General features: G+C 48.6%; 1 protein-coding gene across 1 annotated transcript in view; it reads right to left on the reverse strand.

Moving 5' to 3' along the window:
- The window catches only part of CORO2A (coronin 2A), a 55,667-nt gene extending 44,040 nt beyond the window's left edge, over positions 1-11,627 (reverse strand). Inside the window, exon 1 of the mRNA XM_058823396.1 lies at positions 11,573-11,627. The gene's annotated coding sequence lies outside the window, so the exon portion shown is untranslated. The remainder of the gene's footprint in view (positions 1-11,572) is intronic.
- Positions 11,628-12,334: the final 707 nt, after the last annotated feature.

Genomic DNA, 12,334 nt, shown 5'->3' on the forward strand with positions numbered 1-12,334 from the left:
CCAAGGAGGGTCTGGCTCTCTAACTGCCCTCCCAGAAGTTGTATCTTTCTGTTAGCAAATGGGTTTGGCAGCAAAGGACACACATACCTACTACCATAGACCAGAGAAAAACCAGCTGAGAGTTTCTCAGACGTGAGCCAGAATTAGAGGGAAATGGTCCCTGTCCTTCTGAGGGCAATGACAGCAGGACTTTGTTCCTTGAAAGGCAGCAGGCAGTATCAGAGGTACTCTCTGAAACCCATAGCTGCAGAATTCATTCACCTGCCTTACAGCATCATCTCATACAAAAAAATAGTGAGGGGCCCACACAGAAGAGAAGTGTGGGAAACTCTCCCACACCCATGCACTGCCTGTGGAATTATAATTCAAGTTGAGGCGTTTCTCTTTGAGTGGTTAATTAAATCAGAATTGACATCTGTCTGTTCTCCAGAAAACTTCTAACACACTCTCTTTAACAGCAGGTGCCACTTTTACATGAAGCCAGGAAGAGAATGGCAAAGGCAGGTGTGACAGGTACAACAGCCAATGCTTTCTTCCACCACATCATAGAATCATAGAATATGCTGAGTTGGAAGGGACCCATCCAGATTATTGAAATACAACTCCTGTCCCTGCACAGGATATTCCCAGGAGTTACTCCATGTGAGAGCATTGTCCAAACACTTCTTGACAGAGTTCTTGAACTCTGTCAGGCTTGGTGCTGTGTTAGAACCCAGGGCATGGGGATTAATTTCCTGCCTGTCCTGACAAGTCCTGATTCCCAGGAAAATACTGCTTTTAACCTTCTTCAATGGAGAGGGCTTCCAAGACTTTGGGATTAATTGGAATCTCCAAGTGTGTGAAATAGATAATAGTATAGTTTATCACAGGGTGAAAAATTTAGGTTTTTGAGTTTTTAGTAGACAGAAGGAGGTAAACAGAAGAACAAATGGAGGATTTTGGATTTTGACTGATTCCTTCTTCTTCATCTACTCCATTTTCTGCTGTGTTGGGGAGAGCCACAATACAGATGTTGCGTGGCAGACATATAATTAGTTATTGGTAGATAAGTAGAAATAAAGTATGTTTTAAGGGTTAATTGGATAAAACAGCTTTAAAAGACCTTGAAACTGTACATCTTGTGACCTTTTTTGCTGTCTTCTCCATGTGTGCTGAGTCTGGTGTAGATGGCGTGCAGAACTTCTGATAAGATAAACAGCAACCTGAAGACCAAAAAAGTCTCGTTCATCTCTTACTCCTGGCATAGAACTTTTTATTAGGAGTCTCCCACACAGGGGGCCCCAAGGGGTCTTACACAGTGCTGTAATCACTTCCCTGGGGAGCCTTCCAGTTCCCACCACCCTCAGGGTGAAGAACCTTTTCCTGATATCCAGCCTAAACATTCCCTAAATCAGTTTCAGGTCTTTTCCTCAAGTCCTGTCACTGGCCACAAGAGTGTAGATATCAGTGTCTGTCCCTCCTCTTCCCCTCACAAAGAAGGTGTAAGTGCAGTGAGGTCTCCCCTCAGTCTCCTCTAGGCTGAACAGACCAAGTGACCTCAGCTGCTCCTCATATGGCCTCACCCTCAGGCCCTTCACCATCTTCGCTGGCCTCCTCTGGACACTCTCTAACAGCTCAATGTCTTTTATCACCCAGAACTGCCCCCAGCACTGGAGGTGAGGGTGCCCCAGAGCAGAGCAGAGCAGGACAATCCCCTCCCTTGCCTGGCTGTGATGCTGTGCCTGATGCACCCCAGCACACGGGTGGCTCTCCTGGCTGCCAGGCACTGCTGGCTCAAGTTCAGCTTGACATGAACCAGGACCCCCAGCTCCCATTCCATGGAGCTGCGCTCCAGTCTCTTGCTCCCCAGTCTATACACACATCCAGTGCTGCCCCAAGTGCACAATCCAGCACTTCCCCTTGTTGAACTTCATACTGTTGGTGGTTGCCCAGCACTCTATTTTATCAGAGTTTCTCCACAGGGCCTCTCGGTCCTCAAGGGAGTCAACAGTTCCTGCAATTTAGTGTCATTGGCAAACTTGCTTAGTATCCCTTTCAGTCCTGCACCCAAGTTGTTAATGAAGATGTTAAAGGGCCAAGGATGGAGCCCTGTGGAAGCTCACTAGGGACAGTTCTCCAGTTTGATGTCACCCACTGTGAGTATGGTACCCTATACATCATAAATTTTAAAATTCATCATTTAGAGCATCAGTAGCAGGTTGAGTTTTGCTTTTTGGTTTTTAGTCTGGCTTTGATTGATGTTTACTAAGTGGGAAGACTACCCATGCTTTCCCTGCCAGGGAAAAGAGATTCTGTGCCAATTCATTCACCTGCTGGGCTTGGCAAATATACAGTTTCTGGAAATCACTGCCATCACTCTGAAACTATTCCATCAATGCAAGTTCAAAAGTATTGTTTGGTTCAGACTTAGAGCATGGGTTTGGAGCCAATCTCTTTATTGCTGCCATTCATTGCACTCCAGTTTGCATTGCAAAGCCATCTTGGAACATGCAGACAGGATTCCCTCCAGCTGAAATTAAAACCATTCCAGGATCAGGACACAGTATTCTCCATCTGCTGTGGAGCCAGCAAACTGAGTCAAACTAAAACATCCAGAATACCTGTGGATATAAAAAGTCCTGGTATCACCTCTTTCACTCTCCAGATCTGCTTTTCTTGAACTATAGATGTTACAGTTAGCATATAGGTGAGTCACTGCACACAGACATCCCTCTCTGTTTGACATTCAGCCTTACCTGTCTTCATATAGACTATTTTCTTTACCTGCTCTCCTCCAAGTACTGCACTCTTATATTTCTTTTAGGTGCTCCTCAATCTCTGATGATTTGATTCAGCACCACTGCTCTCCTCCAGTCTCATTCTTCACACCTCTCCATCTTCACACCTCCCAGCAATGGAGATCAGCCTCTCCTCCCACACTATAGTAGTTTAATCACTGTATATTTCATTCCTGCCAGCCCCTTCATGTATCTCCACCAGGATGAGTTTTGATCATCTTCCAGCTTTGTCCCAATGCACCAGCCTTCACTGCAACCCTTCCAGCCAGGAGCACCTCTGGAAGTGCCTCCACGTCCCAGCAGACCTCCCTGCTACAGGCTCTCTCTCCTTCTACCACTGCTGCTTTCTATGCCAGCCTATTTCCCCAACATAGCTGAAATCCATGCTGACAAACTGATCTTTTCTGTGCCTTTGAGTCAGCTCTGGGCATCTGTGCCTCACTGACTTTTTGAGCCAAAGGCTTATCTGTCTGTTTAGCCAGCCCTAATGGATTTTCCGCCTGCAGATTCATCTAATGGCTTTTCTTGAGCCACATCCCCAACATCCTGTGTCAATGCGTTCCACTGTTTATCTGTATCCTGTAGTTCCTGGGCAATGATAAAGAGAGGAACAATCACTCCCTATCTGAACTCTCCATCCCATCATACTACCATATGTGAAAAGCTGTATGTGATATCCCTTTTCAGACATACCTTTTCCAAGCTAAACAGTTATCCTCCTCTGCATTCCCTTTTGCATTACCAGGTCCTCAGTGAGCTGCAGGAAGCTAGTTTGGCACAAGGCATCGAAGACCAAGTTGCATTATAGATGTATCCAGACCGTTTTGGGGTTTTCTTTAAATCAGTGCAGTACGGAAGAGAAAAAAAAATTAATGAAAATCCCAAAAGGTAGCACAATCCTTAAAATCTGGCTGTGAATTAAAGGAGAATTCTGAATTCCTGACATAATGCAGGCCAGTCAGCTTGGGATGCTCTTTCCATGCCTTAGGCAGCAAAAACAAAGGCTGTCTGTGTAAGAAGAGTGAGAAATAAAGCACTGGGTAGGACACACAGAGCTTCACCACAGCTATCTGCATATGCAGTTTTCTGTGGATATTTTATATGTGTTCATGAAATTACATCAGTATCTAGGGCTTTCCAGTACCAGACAGTCTTCAGGCTCCAGGAAACTTCTGAAGACTGGTCAGAGCCAGTGGAGAGTCAGCACTGTGCTCCTAGTTTAGCCTGGGATGACAGCAAGTGGGATGAGTCCCACAGAGGGCTCCCTGAGCAGGCTCAGGGACTGCAGGTGAGTGCTACCTGCCCTGCATGGCACTGTCATGCCAGGGAACTCCAGGGGCAGGAAGGACAGCAGGTAATCCCACAGGTAGATATGAAAGTTTTAAGAGGGTTAGTTTGGAAAAAGCTCAAAACAAAAAACTGGATTTCCTGAGGAAGTCTTGCTTTTCTGCAGGAGCTGAAGACACTTGCAGATTTCCAGACTGATGGACTAAAACCACTGTGTGGTCATCTGCCTGTACTGGTAGTGGCCAGTGGCACCAGTGGAAGCAGAGCCCCACAACAACGCAAGGTGTGTGAAACATTTCTACTGCCATTAATCTTCCAAACTCACACAACTGAGCTTGACTGCAAGACAGGCAGAAATAAGAATACAAATGCTGGTAATTTTTTTATATATGTAAGGTAAGCTGCCATGAAGTCATAGAGAAGTTCATGTTGCAAGTCATGTCAGGGAAGGAAGTACAGGTAAGACATTGTAAAACTCTTCAGAAATATACAAAACCATACATAAAATAATGACTAGTTTCTCAAAATTGAGAGAAAGAGGAGGTAGAGAAATTGTCACTTCAGTTCCCTCTTTACACATTAAATGCATTTTCTCTATCAGGCTTAAGAAGCCCTACTCTAGTAACAGCCCACAGGCAAATGAACACCAAATCAAAGGTCTCAAAACAAAGAGATTCCCCGGGTTAAGAGCAGGATATCTTTAGTGAAATAGGATCTTTTAAACCTCAAGGATGACCAAAATATACTTAGGGATATCCTTTGATATTTTTTCTTAATTCAGCGCATCAACCTATAAAGCAGATATGTGTGCTGCAGAGAAAGTTAGTTAACCACTCATCTGAGTTCAACATGCATCATGAACATTAGGAAAGAAACATGGAACACAAGGACCAAGACAGACTTTTTAGGTGGATTTTAGCTGTGGGTTTCCTTGCTTTTACTTAGGGAAACTTCTAATATCATCATCAGGTTTTTGCTTCTAGTACCATGACCAAATCACAGGCAAATTTGGGCTGGGAGGGACCTTGGATGGTCCACAGCACAGACTTCCAGTCAAAATAGGGTTAGCCTTTAAGTCAAGCCAGGCTTTTCACAGCCCCATTCATGTGAATTCTGAAAATCTCCAGAGGTGGGGGTACTAAAGTTAAGAAAACCATCCTGCTAAGCCCCTGTCTGGAAAATTGTGAACTCAGTCAGTCATTACACGCCAGTCACAAAAGCAGATACTGGTCCTACACAGTGCTCTGCCTCCATGAGGATGAGTCACCTACCCCACCCTGTCCAGACCACAAGTCAACACAGCCAGTGATGTGTCCTTCTCCACTTACAGTCAATGTTCAAACTGGCTCAGAGGACTCCTGCCTTCAAACTGTCCTCCCTCCAACAAGCATAAAACATTACTCAGGAGAGAAAGTCAGCTGTTGTGTTAGGGAACAAGAATACCAGCTTGGGACCCTAAGGGCAAAGCCAGCAGAACATGCTGAGAACTTGGAGAGGAGACATGTATGGTCTCCTCTGTGAGATGAGATGCTCTAGTGGTGACTAGCTGGAGAGCAGAAATTCCTGCAGGAGGGCAGGTAGCTGCTGTTTGGTTAATGGCAGACTGAGAGATGTCACCTACTTCCAGAGAACACTGCTATCTGCACTGAGTGACATTATTTAGGTGATCATCCTGTTCAAGTTTCTAGCTATGCATCATCCTGGGAAGCTCTTCCCACGATTCCTCCTCTTTGCTGCTAAAAACACAACTGCCTTATTATTTTGCCAAGTAATAACTTCTGCTTTCAGCTACTGGCTTTCATTGTGGTTTGTCAGCCCAATTGAAGAATCCATTATCTATAAAGACAGAAGCCATTTTTGATCTTTTCAATTCCACAGAAACCAAGAGTTCACCAAAATACAACCTAGAGACCAAAAGTGACAAAAGCATCAACTTTCCACTTGAGCTTTTACCTATAAAATCTCATAGAAGGGTTGGGTTTTTCTGCTCCAAGACTTGTGTTGCCTATGAGGATGCATCACACCCAGAACTACTGCACAAGAAGATTAATGTATGACAGAAGCATGAGCTTCAAATAGATGCAAGAGGCTGTAAAGTCAAACCCTTCAATCCCTATTAACCCGTTAAATACCATGATTTTTAAAACTGTGAGACACTGAATTCCAATTGATTTCCATGGAACATGTCAGATGCCAGGCTATCATTAGCAAAATCAATCTTTTCAATTAAGACTCGAGCATCAGTTGCTGACATAAAGACCTTTTGCAAATTCAAAGGGAAACAGCCATGACCACAGGCAGGAGGGGTCAGAAGACAGACTCTGATCCTCCCTGACTGCAAGGAAAAGAGCCTCTCATGTAAAGAAACTGAACATTACAAGAGCAGGAACTTGGAGCAATCCTATTCTGATTTTGTTTTTGTTCCTCTACGTGTGCATTTTGGTATTCAAATTAAATTAGAGAAAATGGCAGAGAAAAATAATGTGAACTAATTACATTTAAGTAGATGTTAGCAAGACAATCTTTGACTACTTCTCCTTGTCTCTTGCAATTAAAGAGCTGTCTGGATTCTCTGTGCCTATTACCCTGCAATTTTGTTGCCAGCACAGGCTCCTTTTACAGAGCAGATAGACTAGAAGAAACCAAGGGTGACAAGGAAGATTGGTCCTTCCTGGCATCATTCACATTACAGGTGGTGTTCCTAAAAACATCAGTGTTAGGCTTCCTAGAAACGAGCACTGCAACTCTGCCAGCAATTTAGGCAAAATGGTAGCTATGCTTTTCTAAGGCAATATGGTTTACATTTTTCAAGATTTGTGTATTCTTGCTTAGGGAAAACACTGTGAAACACTGGTTTAAATAACTGGTTTGAAATAACCTAAATGTAACCATGTGAAAGGTGGCTGAGAGCTGAACAGCACTGGCAGAGTCAAATTTGCTGCAGCCCAGAAAGCAAAACTGCACAGATAGATACCCGACAGGGTAGCTGTGGTGCTACAGGACTCAGCACAGATCAGTGGTGTGACACTGGGGGCCATTCAGGGGCAGCCCTTCAGGGGTCCTTTGGCAGGACCTACATGCTAACACTCCATGGCCAAACAAGATCCAGGTGAGGCTGGAGTAGGACAGACAGTACAGGGAGAGATCTGCTGCTCCCCGACCTGTGCTTGCACGTGTTCTTGTTCACCTGCTGTATCAGTCCATGTCCCAGCCCACAGAGTGAGCCGCGTCTGAGAAAAAAGCACTTGCCCACCAAGAACTTCTCATGCACCCTACCACTGATTCTCAGAAAACCAGGGAGGGCATCCAGAGATTTCAAAGTCTCCCAAGGAGGAATTCAGCCCTTTTAACATATGCTCTGGAAAGCAAGTTTAAATCATGGTATTTGTAGAGCAATGACTGATTAATTTTGGCTCTTGGGAGTAAACCCAGTATTTGCCTTGGCCCCTCCCCGCACTTTTTTTTCTGACTGTCCCTAGTCAACTTTATGTGAAAGATCTTCAAGTCATGAGGATCATATTTCCTGTATTAATGCAACCCTGACATGGACAGCCTTGCCCAGTCACCTTTTTCTGGGAGGAGCTCTCCCCCAAGCATTGCCTCCTCTCCTGTTTAAGCACAACTCCCAGAACCACAGGAGGAAGAACAAGATGGAGTTTGGCCTCTGTTGCTTTCCTGGTTGCTATCTTATCAGCTTTCATGAACTTTGTCTTAATCTCAGCTATAAAAATACCACAGCTGCTAGGATTTTCTTCTGCTCTGTCTTCCTTGTCATTCTCCTAGGTGACTTTGTCCCACAGAGGGAGAGAGGCAGTGCAGAGTCATCAGTTGCAACCTCCTCTTTGCAGGTAGGTCCATGTTGCTTGGCACAGAGATAAAGAGCAGGCTATTCACCAGACTGGAAGGAAACTCTTCAACAAACCAGAGCGCTGAAGGATACTCAGAAGAAAGAGGGAGAGAGGCACCAAACTTTGGGCACTGGAAAATCTGAAACTATGTGAAGCAGAGCAGGGAACAGGTCAACAAGGGAAGAGAGAACAGGGCTTGGAGCTGCACACTATCGTTGGTCCTACTCTTGGCAGCAGCATGTCTCCAAGCTTTAGAAAGGATTTGCTTGGCTGAGGGTCAGAAAGTCCTATTTGTGAATTTCAAAGTGCTTTAGAAATAGTAAGCATCAGCATTACACTAATAGAGCCCTGCAGGGTGTATTTTCAAAATGGGGAATTGCTGGCAAGCCTGTAATACCACAGAGGGGAAATCCCTGGAAATACTAGGCCAGTCTAGCTTCTACTTACAAGCCAATATAACCCTGTGAGTATCAAAATCTCTCAGCCAATACAGTCTCCTGGATGATGTAAAGGTCTTTCCTGTTTCTCCTGAGGAGAGGCAGGAGGCACGTCAGCATAATTGCAGTGCGCTGCAGGCTGCTTGCCTCAGTCAGCTCCGCAGCCAGAGCAGCTTTACAGCATGCACGTACGGGAAGCCATGGAATGACTACATGGGAAACACCTCACCACACCACCACTCCAGGGCCTTCTTGCCACGGGAGCAAGAGACCAGACCGTCTGTACTCCTGCTGTGCATCAAGAGGTGGCCAGACAGCTCTTTGAAAGCACAGCTGCTGTCCAGCCTCACCAGGGATGCCCTTGGCTCCAAGCAACAATTTAGTAGCAACCACCAGCAACGACCCAGACAGCCCACTGGCCAGCTGTAAGATCACTGGCGTTTATAACTGGGAGTCAGGAACATTCAGATAAGGTGCTGGCATTTTGTGGGGCTCTTTTGTTGAAGCAAACACTTCAAACAAACTTTTCCTATGAGAGTGGAGAACAGGGTGTGGCTGTTAAGGACCAGCTGAGTCCCCTTGAACCAGTCAAGAGTGGATGGTGGGGAAATGATCAGGCACAGTTTCCCTCCACACTGTTTCCTCACTGAGTCTCTGTCATACCCTGTCACAACCCATTCCCCAGTAGTTTTCCCATCAAAATCCCTGCCTGGGGAAATCAGGACCTAATAAGGTAGCATGAAGACTTCATGCTATGCAGCCACTGTGGATCAACGAATACAAAAAAGTCAGAGGCAGCAAACTGACCACAAATTATGAGGAGTCTGCAAGGTCATGCATAAAATACAGCTTAGCCTGCCCCAAGGCAATCGTCTGTCACTCAAAGAATCACCTTTTTTTTTCTGGGATATGCCAAAGCTTTCAGTTCTCTCCCTAAGCCTCTGTAACAGTGAGTGCTTGGGCACCTGACACAGCACAGGGATCTGCTCTGTACTCAGCTATTTATCCCCAAAACCCAGCTCACACCACATTTAGGCATCTGCCAGTCCAGGCAGCCCACAGGCAAGAGAGAACTTCCCCTTGCAGAAGCACCATAAACCTGTTCCAGAGACAGCAACCTGCCCAGTACCAACACACCTAGAAAGAGACTCACAGACTTAGGCAACTGAAAATCCACTCATTATCCAGCTACTAACAAATGTAGCGGATACAGAAACGTGAAACTATTATCCATTACTTGCATTTGCAGAGCGGGAAATTTCCTCAGAGGGGACAAACCAGCATACTTGAAAGACAGGCAGTAATTACCCACGCAGAAAAGGAGAATGAGAAATATACATCTGGAGATACCCTGACCTGCCACCAGGAAATCCACCTGCTGCACAGACACAGCCAGCAGCAGATGGATGAACGGGGTGGAGGTGACCAGTGCTGCTGGTCAGGCAGGGGACTGTGGTCTCCCTCACCCATGGACTTGCAAAAACAGGCACACTCAAGCTCAGGTGCTTTGCCTCAGAGGAAGAGGGGCCAGGAGGAACTTAGGGCAGAGTTGGGGTGCAGGCAGCAGAATTGTGTGGCTCTTTGTCCAGTACCTGGGTCTCACATTTCCTGTCTAAGGCAGCTCTACTGAGATAAGGGGCAGTGATTTTTTGCTACAGACAGATTGTATGAATTTGAAACACAGCTCATTGAAGCTATAACAATAGATGTCATAATGCTAATTCACCAAATAACAGCAGCACAGATGAAAACACATCTTTTTTTTCTGTCTCTAAGAAGCAACCATCTCTCCCCTATTCTGCCTCCCAATGCCCTAGAGTTTCCTGAAATGCTCACAACCAAAACATGAACTCCCTCGTGTCTCCATCAGTCACTCCCTATCTCTGATCAAATCAGGAGAGATCAGAGCTCTCCAAAGAGGGCACAGCCAGAGGAAGAACAAAGGGAACAGCAGGGCTACACAGGCTGCTCCTTTGTTAACCCACTGGGGAGCCTGCACTGGAGAAGCTTAAAGGCAACCATCAGTCAACCTTCTCCCAAATGTTCCCTGAATCCTCAGCAGAAATCACTTCCCTTGAGCACCCAAGGGGCCAAAAGAGGTTAAGCCTGTCCAGGTAAATACCCTTCACGAGGGATGGAGCACAGCGTCTTCTTAGAAAGTATAAATAAAAAGGTCTGGGGCTGGGGCAGGGTGGAATGGAACAGACAGGATGCTCCAGAGCATGACAAGGAGGGCACCACTCCCTGCAAAGTGAACAATGTGTTCCGACACTGCACATAGCTGCCTCATCGGGCCATAGGTCTGCAAAGTGCTGTCTGTTACACATCCCTTTGCAACAGCCTGTCTTGGCCTTTGACAAAGCTGCAGCATCAAAGCCAGACCCACGGAGAAGCAGTCTTCAAAGCTGTGCTGCCTGAAAATAAGACTCCTTCAAGGTGCCGGTTCCCCCTTCAGGGGGAAGTGGGACCAGGGGATCCCGGTGCCAGAGAGTCATTGATGTGGCTGTCGTCACGCTCAGTGCAAGATGCGACCTACCCTGACATCAAGTACCCGAATTCCCCACAACTCGCAGGAAAGAGGCCAAATTTAACTCATCGCACACACAGCCATAGGTGAGGCTTCTGTATAAATAATAAGCGAAGTTATACAGATGCCAAACCGTGGCACCGGCGGCAGGGCTGGCAGCAGGCGCAGCCTTCCGACCAGGCACCAGGATGGCCCGGGTCGGCAAGAAGCCCTGTTGCTCCGCGCACCGCTGCCTGCAGACCCCCGGTCGGAGGGCTCCCGCCGCGGGCCGGCTGCCAGTCCGCCACACCCCGCGCAGAGCCGACATATCCCTGCAGAATAGCCCTGGCGCTACCGCCGAGCGAGAGAACCTTACCCGCCGAGGGCGCGACCAGCACCGGCTGCCCCGGCCGGCGGGAACGCCCCGCTCCGCCGCAGCACGGGGGATGCCCGAGGCCCGCGGCGCCGGGCGGACAGGGCATCCCCCGGCCGTGGGTGCTCCCGCGGCTGCAGGCGGCTGCCCCAGCTCCTCACAAAGCGGGGTGGGGCCGGAGGGAGCTGCGGCACCCCCGGCGCAAGGCGGGCAGAGCGGGCGTCCCCTCCCGCTCCCCGACACGGCCGGGCTCCGCAGGCCCCGGGCTGCGGCAGGTGCCCGAGCCGGCCTTGCCCGCGCCTGCCCCGGCCCCACGCCCCGCACCACCACCCGCGCTCTCGTACCTTGGCGCTGGCCGCGGGGGTCTGGACGTGCGCACGGGAGCCGCGCCGCGCCAGCCCGGCCCGGCCCGCCCGGTCCCCGCCCCGGCCCGCCCCCGCGCCGCGCCCAGCAGCCGGGAGGTGCCGGCGGGCTCCGGGGGCTGCCGCTGGCCCCGTGGAGCTCCCAAGAGCCTGCCCGGGGCGATCAGGTCCGCGGCCGTCCCCGGCCCCTGGGCGCAGCCTCCAGCGGCCAGCGAGGGTTTGTCCTGGTGCCGGAGCGGGGAGAGCCCCTCCGCAACCACAGGAAGGTGCTCCGGTGCATCTCCGCTACCCTGGGCTTGGGAGCCATCCCACCCGATCCGATGTGTGCCATTCGCCGTCACTATCGCCGCTACAGGTGGGTCCCCGACTCTATGTCCAGAGGCACATGGTGAAAGGTGGCTGCGTGATTCTCCTTATGAGATCGACCTGACAGCATCAGGACGTTGCCGTCACTTGCAGTGAGTGCCGCAGGCCTTGCATTAGCTCAGAGAGCTTGAGTTCTCTGTGCCCACCAGGTATCGCACATCCTGAACACTGCACGCACCCCTGCAACAGTTTTAATGTGCCAGCCTTAGCTGGCAGCGTCTGGCTGTCTCAGCAGTCCCTGGCAGATGGAGAGAGACTGGCCCAAAGCTGCAGGCCCTTTACTGATAGCATATGGCTTTAGAAAGCTTCTCATAGAGCTCACACTCATACTTTGGGGTCAGCTGGTACCTTGGTAGCACTGCAAAACTCCTCAGTGCC

The sequence above is a fragment of the Ammospiza caudacuta genome, chromosome Z, assembly GCF_027887145.1.
Source record: "Ammospiza caudacuta isolate bAmmCau1 chromosome Z, bAmmCau1.pri, whole genome shotgun sequence".
NCBI classification, from domain to species: domain Eukaryota; kingdom Metazoa; phylum Chordata; class Aves; order Passeriformes; family Passerellidae; genus Ammospiza; species Ammospiza caudacuta.